Source organism: Pteropus medius, unplaced genomic scaffold (genome assembly GCF_902729225.1).
Source record: "Pteropus medius unplaced genomic scaffold, Ma_sr-lr_union100, whole genome shotgun sequence".
Taxonomy (NCBI): Eukaryota; Metazoa; Chordata; class Mammalia; order Chiroptera; family Pteropodidae; genus Pteropus; species Pteropus medius.
The window spans coordinates 342,371-350,093 of NW_024352947.1; positions in this window are offsets into that span (position 1 = coordinate 342,371).

Below are 7,723 nucleotides of genomic sequence, written 5' to 3' on the forward strand. Positions count from 1 at the left end.
AGAGGCCAGATGAGCATCCTTCAAGAGTTCAGCTCCGTTTCGGCCTCTTCGTAATGGGCTTTTCCTTTCACGTTGATTTTCGTTGGTTTTGTTCTTCAGGGAACAATCGAGTTATAAAGTGCAGCAATTCCCGGTCAAGTTCGGGACGTCCCCGCTGTGCCCAGGAGGTCCGTGGCGCGAAGCCTCGGAGGGGCGACGAGGCTGGGTGGCTCATGGCTTGCTTTGCCGTCAGATTTTACTCCACCGCACGACACGCTCCGTCCACGACTAGCCCTGAGCCGAGGCTCTTCCCTCGCAGGAAACCGCGTGTGGCCCTGACCACAGAAGTGTGGCGGGCGCGCGGGGCTGCTGCGAGCTCGAAAGACCGAGGGAGAAGAAATCGTGTCCTGTGCATTCAGGGAGATCTGAGTGATGGTGTCCTAGGCTCAATCCTGGCCGGCCGAGGAAATGCCCATAAAACAACAGAACGAGCATTCGTCTGTTCCAGGGATTGACAAGCTACAGCCCCTGGGCCAGATCTGGACCGCCGTGTGTATCAGTAAAGTTTTATTGGCACGGCACGCTTATTACCCTGCATGCAGTGCGGCCACATCACGGGGCTAAGTAGCTGCACCAGAGAACCCGGGCCCCGCAAAGCCTAGAATACTTACCTGGCCCTTTACAGAAAAAGCCTGCTGACCCCTAACCCATTCTGTTAACTCGACTGCCAGCCACAGAGGCAATAGGGCTGTACCTGTATGTCACCCTTTCATTTAAAAATTAGCTTTGTGAATGTCTGTATGTACAGCACTTACTTCATGTGGCATTTTGATCTTTTATTCCTACATGAAAAGATAACCGTCCAGGGAATTCTGAACATAGTGACACAAAAAAAAACTAGGTAACGCGTGTTCTGCCTTTCACAATGAGCGCGACGGGCAGAAATTGTGTCCACCTTATTTACCAGTCGGTGGCTAGAACCGCACGTTTCAAACTTTGTCACTGACTGAAAATGGGTTTTAAAAATAGATCTGCAAAGCTTAAGTCTTGGACATTGGACTGGACCATGGCAGGGGGCAGGGGCAGAAAACAGGAAACTTCTGATTTGGCCATAAACACAAGAACAAAACTAAACAAAAATCCTCTCGGTGGCACGAGCCACAATCGGGAAAATGTGATGAGAATAAAAGCTAATTAATTAATCGGCTTTAAATGGAAGAATTTATCCTGATAGAAAAAACTTCTTAAAAATGAAAAACGTCTCATTAACTTTCAGAAAAATAAACATGATTGAAAATTCATCGGTAGCCATAGACATCCACATACAGTATTCTTGTTTAAAATGGCACGTTCTCAGGTGTCTGCGGTTTGTTTTGTGGGTGCCCTCCCGGGTCTGGGGTGGCCCTGGACAGGCCTGGGTGTCGCTTCTGTGTCGGGAGAGTTGGAGCCTGAAATCGATGCAGAAAATACTATTTCCAGGTCCGTTTTCTGGCACTTCCTCTGCGGCAATGCGGCCAAACCCGCGTTTGCTTTGGCGCTCTGCGGCCGCCGGCTCTGCTCAGCGTGCGAAACGTTCCGAGAAGAAATGGCTGTCCCAGCGGAAAAATGTCGTCACCCTTTTTCCATAGCTGTGACAAGAACGCTGTCCTTGTGGGCCTGAGGTGCTTTCTCTTGCGAAAACCGAGTTCCGGAAAAAATATTTATTGAATGTCCTTCTTCTATGAAAACATTGCAAGGAAATTTAGGAAAAGACAATATTAGTTCGTGCCGAGAGCAGGAAGGACGGGAGCGTGTGGCAGGTGGCCGGTCCCCGAGGGCTGCTGGGCAAGGCTGTCCCCAGAGCCGGCCAGACGGGGGACCATCCTGACACCGCTGGGGCCTCCCGCCGGCCACCGACCTGCCCTGTCTCGTGACCGCTGCCCTGTTCATCTTAACAGTGAGAGTGACCGGCTGTCTTGTCAACGGTTTGATGGCAAATGGCCCAAGGAGGGGACGCAAGGACTTGGCCTACGATGTCACATTACTAGCCAAGACGGAGAGGGCTCTCCTCGGTTGGCACTCGATGATATTTTAAGAAGCAAAACAAAATAAAAACGTTTAGCTTGGCCGACCCCTCGCGTTACTTCCTCGTGTGGGCCACCGGCGGCAGGGCGTGTGACAGCTGTCGGGTCTTCGGCGTCCCTTCCGGCGGCTGATCTGCGATCCCCCGTCTGTGCACTCTCAAACCGAGAGAGTCACGAAGCCCTGACGGCCGCCGGTGTCGGCCCCCCATTCTTCCTGCCTCCAGATCTGCCCCAGCCTCGCTGGGGACCCAGCCCCATGCGCCCCACCCGGTCCCCCGCCGCACACCATTCCCTTGGGCCTCAAAACGTGTCCCGAGAAGATGCGGCTGTCCGCGCGGGGAGGAGGCGTCTGGATGTCCCCCCTTCAGTGGTGACCTGGAATCAGGTCCACCGTGGGTGACGAATGCCGCACAGTCTGGCACGGTGTCATGAAACCGCCACCGCAGTGGCTGTAGAGACCCTAGGCTCGCACAGAGGGACACAGTATCACCGTCACCCAGAAGAGACTGTCTCCTCAAGACCTGAGGGGGAGAAAATACAACACCCCCGGGTCCCTGCTCGGACGGGGCGACCCCTTGTGCCAAGAACTGCTTCTCATTCCTGACCCCGCGTGGGGGGCCCCCAGGCCGGGCAGAGGGACCGTGTCCTAACACCAAGCTTCCGACTGTGAGCCCTGGTTCTTCCCCCGGAGGCAGAAGTCCAGCCGCGCTCACTGGGTTATGTCACAACGTAGCCTAAAACTGTCCATCTCTGTCAGCAAATGTTTGCCGAGCGCCTGTAAACAGCACAGTCTCAGAGGGTAGGAAGTGGGGAGCTTTACGCCACGACGTGTGAAAACCAGGTGACGTGACAGCGCTCAGGAAAACCCACGTCGTCAAAACGGGCTCGGGAGGAAGTAGAACGCTAATAACCGAAGGCCACCGAAAGTCCCGAGGGGACAGGACAGACTCTGCGCACTTCTGAGGAAGCAGCTGTTCTGCCCTGATCGCGGGGACCGTGCGACCCGGGGGCTCTCCAGCCCTCGGAGGTCTGCGTCGAGCGGGAGAGGTGACATGTGGCCACGTGGAGTCGGAACCAGCCACCGCACAGCACAGTCACCAGACGCCGCCACCTTCTAAGCGCGGGACGCCGGGCCAGCGTCTGAGGCTCCCAGGCAGATCTTCCCCAGCCTTTGTCCCCGGCAGCCCTGGTCCCACCTCCCCTGCAGCCTGGCCCTGCCCCCCTGCAGCCCCCCCTGGCCCTGCCCCCGTGCAGCCTGCCACCGCCCCCGCAGCCCTGCTCCCATCCCCTCCCCCCAGCTGGCCCCGCCTCCCCCCAGCCCCGGGTCTGGGCCCCCGCAGTTGCAGTGCCTCCCGGCCCCGTCTCCCCTGCAGCCCCTGGCTCCTCGGCCCCCCGCAGCGCCGGCCTGTTTCTCTCCTGTATCACTTTCTCTTGCCGAAGGTCAGAGAACATATCTGGCACATGCTCCTCTTCCCTGCAGTCCCCAGAAGAAAATGTCCTTTCTCCGCTGGCTATGACGATGGCCTTGCTCAGCCCGAGCGCGTTCGGGGCGGAGCCTGGCGAGCCGAGGGCTGGAGCCGAGCTGCTCTGCTCCCCCGGACCGCTGTGCTGGGGTTTTCAGCCCGGAGGTTGGGAAGGGGAGTAGGGCCGGTGGGACTCACTGGTCCCGGCCAACAGTGGACAGAACGCGAAGGCATCCTGACCCCGCGGCCGACCGGGGTCTGGGGCCTCCGCCTCCCTCGCAGGGGTCCCCGTGCCCTGGAGTTTCATCCACACCCAGCCAGAGCCGCGGGCTTCAGCCGCCGTCACCCCCTGCACCCCAGGCTGTGTACCCAGCACATCGTGGGCCCTGGAGGGACAAATCCGACCCGGTGCTGAGAGGCTATTGTCCCCCTTGAGAAGGGGGCGAGAGAGCTCCCGCCCGTCCTCGCTCTCAGAGCGTGTTCTTAGGGGACTCGTCACCCACCAAGGGAGGCAGCACCCTCTCCCAGCCCGAGGGGCAGCGGGAGCCTAACCTCAGGGCGCCTGGCTCCAGCTGCAGCTCGAGCTCCTGCCCTAAAGACGCGAGAAGCCACTTTCCGTTCGATGAGGCCGATCGGCCACCACGCGGGGACAGAGGCTCAGCGAGACCCCGCGGCCCTAGGCGGGACAGTAAGCTGTCAGTCCTCAGCACTAGGAGCTGGTCCTAGGTCCCCCCGGGGAACCAGAGCTCGCCCTGCAGCCAGTGGGGACCCGGGCCCACGCCGGCCGCCTCTCCCAGGGCGCCCTTGCTCGCTCCGAGCCAATGAGCCCTGATCCCACCCCGCCCTCCTCCCCCAGCCAGCGCCCCCCAGTCCCCCTTTCGGGTAGAAAAGCGGGAAAGCTGCGGCTGGGGCGCCACCTGGTGGCCGTCCTGGCTTCCTGCAGCCGCCGCCCTTCCCACCGCCCTTGCAGGCTGAACCGCAGCTACGAGGCTCTGAAGCGGGGCAGCGCCCTGGAGGCCATGGAGGACTTCACGGGGGGCGTGGCTGAGGTCTTTGCCTCGCGGGAGGCCCCCGAGACCCTCTACGAGATCCTGGAGAAGGCCCTGCAGAAGGGGTCTCTGCGCGGCTGCCCCCCAGCGCTGCGGGGGGCCACACAGGAAAGGCAGGACTTCCCAGGGGTGGGGGTGTCCATGATTGTTTATTTTAATTAAAACAAAAGTTTTTATTGGATGCTTTCAAATTGCAAAGCTCCATCTCGCTCAGTGGGGCTTGGGCGGGATCAGCGATTCCTCCCTGGGCTGGACTTCCCCGCCCCCAACCTCCAGGCCTCCGCCACGCGTGGAAGTCACTCCACAGGTCACCTGCTGGTCTGTGAGTTCAAGCACCAGGAAAGGCAGATTCCCTCGGCAGGGCGTCTGGGTGGGGCCTGACACTCTGCATTTCTAAGGGCTTCAAGGGCTGTGGACACTGAGATTCAGTGGCCCTCGGGGGACAGCCTTAGGTCAGAGACTCTGAAACCTGTCCCCGGAGTTTTGCAAAGCAGAGCCATACTCCCAGGTCTTCAGACTGAGGTCACGCCTGGGGTGAGCCCCGCCGGGCGCTTCCAAAGCCCCAGGCAATGCTGTGGCCGGGCGGGGCTCGGACTGGCCTCCTGCAATGTGAGGACCATGGGGAGCTTTAGCTCGGGGACAGGGCAGCGTGCCCGCCCGGCCCAGCGTTCTCCGCCCCGTCTGGTTGGGAGTGCTGGTCCCTGAGAGCTGGGGGGGGGGCAGGGGGAGGGATGCAGACACTCGGGAGACAGCATGTGGGCCTGGCAGGCTCCTGGGGCGACCGGTGTGACACTCAAGCCCAGTCAAGCTCAGAACCGAAAGACGCCCTCAAAGGCGGCCTGAGGGCCACACATGCGGCCACGGTCTCCACTTGGGCAGGACGTGGCAGTGTCGGTGGAGGAACTCCAGGACGTCCTGAACTCGATGCTACAGAGGAGCGAGTGCTCCCCCACCCCGCCCGCCGGCCCCGGACCCCCGCGGCGGGGCCCCTCAGAGCCCCCCCAGACCCCTTCCCAGGACGGACGCTGCTTGTCCCTGGTAACACAGACGACGCAGGTCAGTGGCAGAAAATTCCCAAAAATGCAGAAACGCCTAATGACAAAGCAGACAGTCACCAGGAATCCTCCGCCCATGAATAACCACCCACGCGCGTGTGTTCGTGTTTGTGCATCGTATGGGCAGGTGCATGTGCCCACATGTAATGCAGCTGGCATTAAATTATAGATACAACTTTGTTTTCATGGAGCTGCTTGAGATGTAATTCACCTACTATACAACTCGCTGTAAGGACAGAATCCGGGGGTTCTGGTGTGTTCTCAGAGGCGCTCGGCCATCGCCACAGTGGATTTCGGCACATTGTGTCACCCCAGCAGCAGGCCGGCCCCTGCCCGGCCCCCACGGCCACTCGGCCACCTCCTGTCGCCATGGCTCTGCCCGTCGGCACCTTCCGCAGAGGCGCTCACGTGACGCGTCCTCCGGGACGTGCGAGGTCCCCCCATGCTGCAGCGTGTCCAGCGCTGCGTCTCATGGCTGGATGGTGTCCCCCAGAGGAATGTACCGCGTTTCGTGTGTCCCTTCCTCCCCTGGTGGACATTTGGGTGGCCACTTTTTGGCTGTCATGAGTGACGCTACCGTGACCCTCTGTGTACAAAGTGTTTGTGTGGACGCGCGTTTTCATTTCTCTTGGGTCCCCAGCTAAGGGCATCGCTGGGTTACGCAGTAATTCTATATTTGATGTTTCAAGGAACCGCCCGACTGTCTTCCGAAGCGACTTCCACATTTCCAGGAGCAGCGCGTGACTGTTCGAATTCTCCAGCCGTTTCCAGTCCTCCCTTTTAAATTCAGTTTATGAGCATTTCCCAGGAAATTAAATACGCTTCAGAAACCTGATCCTTAAGGATTGTGTAACAATCCATCATGTGGCCATGACCTAACCCGGTGGCCACGCCCTTGCACTGGTCATTTATATCATTTTTTAATTGTTGGCATTATAAATAACCTGAAGATAAAAATCTCAATTGGTAATTCTTTGTTTAGGATCCTTAAAACTAGGATAAATAGACGAAAGGATAGTCTCGTTTTTTTTTCTGATGCCTACGGCCGGGTCTTCCCAGGCGGTCTCCCATCCAAGTATGAACCAGGCCCGACCCTGCTGAGCTTCCGGGATCAGACGAGATCGGGCGCGTTCAGGGGGGGCCTGGCCGAAGACGGGAGAAGCTCATTTTTAAGGCTTTTTCATATTTCGCAAATTCCTCTCTCAGAAGGCCGCGTCAGTTCCGACTGCCACCAGCCATGTCACCGCCCTCACCGGCCCGGATCTGCCCACACTTGTGGGCTCTCAGCAGAAGAGAGTAGGTTTATCTTATTCTGGTTTTTGTGTGATTTCAGGAAAGGACATCAAATTCAAGAAGCTGAGCCCGATTTCCTGGAAGAACATCATTTCTCTAATGGACGTATCCTTCTAGACATGTGGGCTGATGACAGCTGAGTGTCTGGGCACAGTGCAGCCCTGCCCGGCAGGGGCCTTCTCCCCCGGGGACCCCGGCAGGCCCAGGGACAGGGGCACAGGCTGCCCGGGGAGGGCGGCGACGTTCCCAAAGGGGCTGGGGACGCTATTGTCACCCTGGTCCCGCCCAAGGGGACAAAGGTTTTGACACCATCGCCACGTGACCCCCACCATGCCCCCTCTTCAGGCATTCATGGGTGAAAAGTAAACCACCTCCCTCAGAGCCTGCCGTGTCCCCGTGCCAGCCCACAGCCCACCGTGTCCCCGGCCCGTGTCCCCTGGGTTGGAACACGCTCATGCTGCCCGTTCTCGATGCTCGGCACAGACCAGTGGTGACGGGAAGCTGGAGTTCGATGAATTCAGAGTGTTCTGGGACAAACTGCAGACCTGGACCGTCCGTACCTGGGCAGCGCCTGGCTTGGGTGCAGGGCGGTGGGGACAAGGCAGGATGGAGGGGCTCTGTGGCCGGAGGAGCTGTGCTCAGGATGGCCGGTGGAGGGCCAGGGGCGAGTCCTGGCCTCGGCCCATCTCAGAAGCGCTGAGCCGCCCGCCCCGATGGGAAGATGGCAGAGGGACCCTCCAGAGCGCCGCCCGCAGCCGCAGCCCCCCGCCCTCCCCCACAGGACCTCTTCCTTCGGTTCGATGCTGACCGGTCGGGCACCA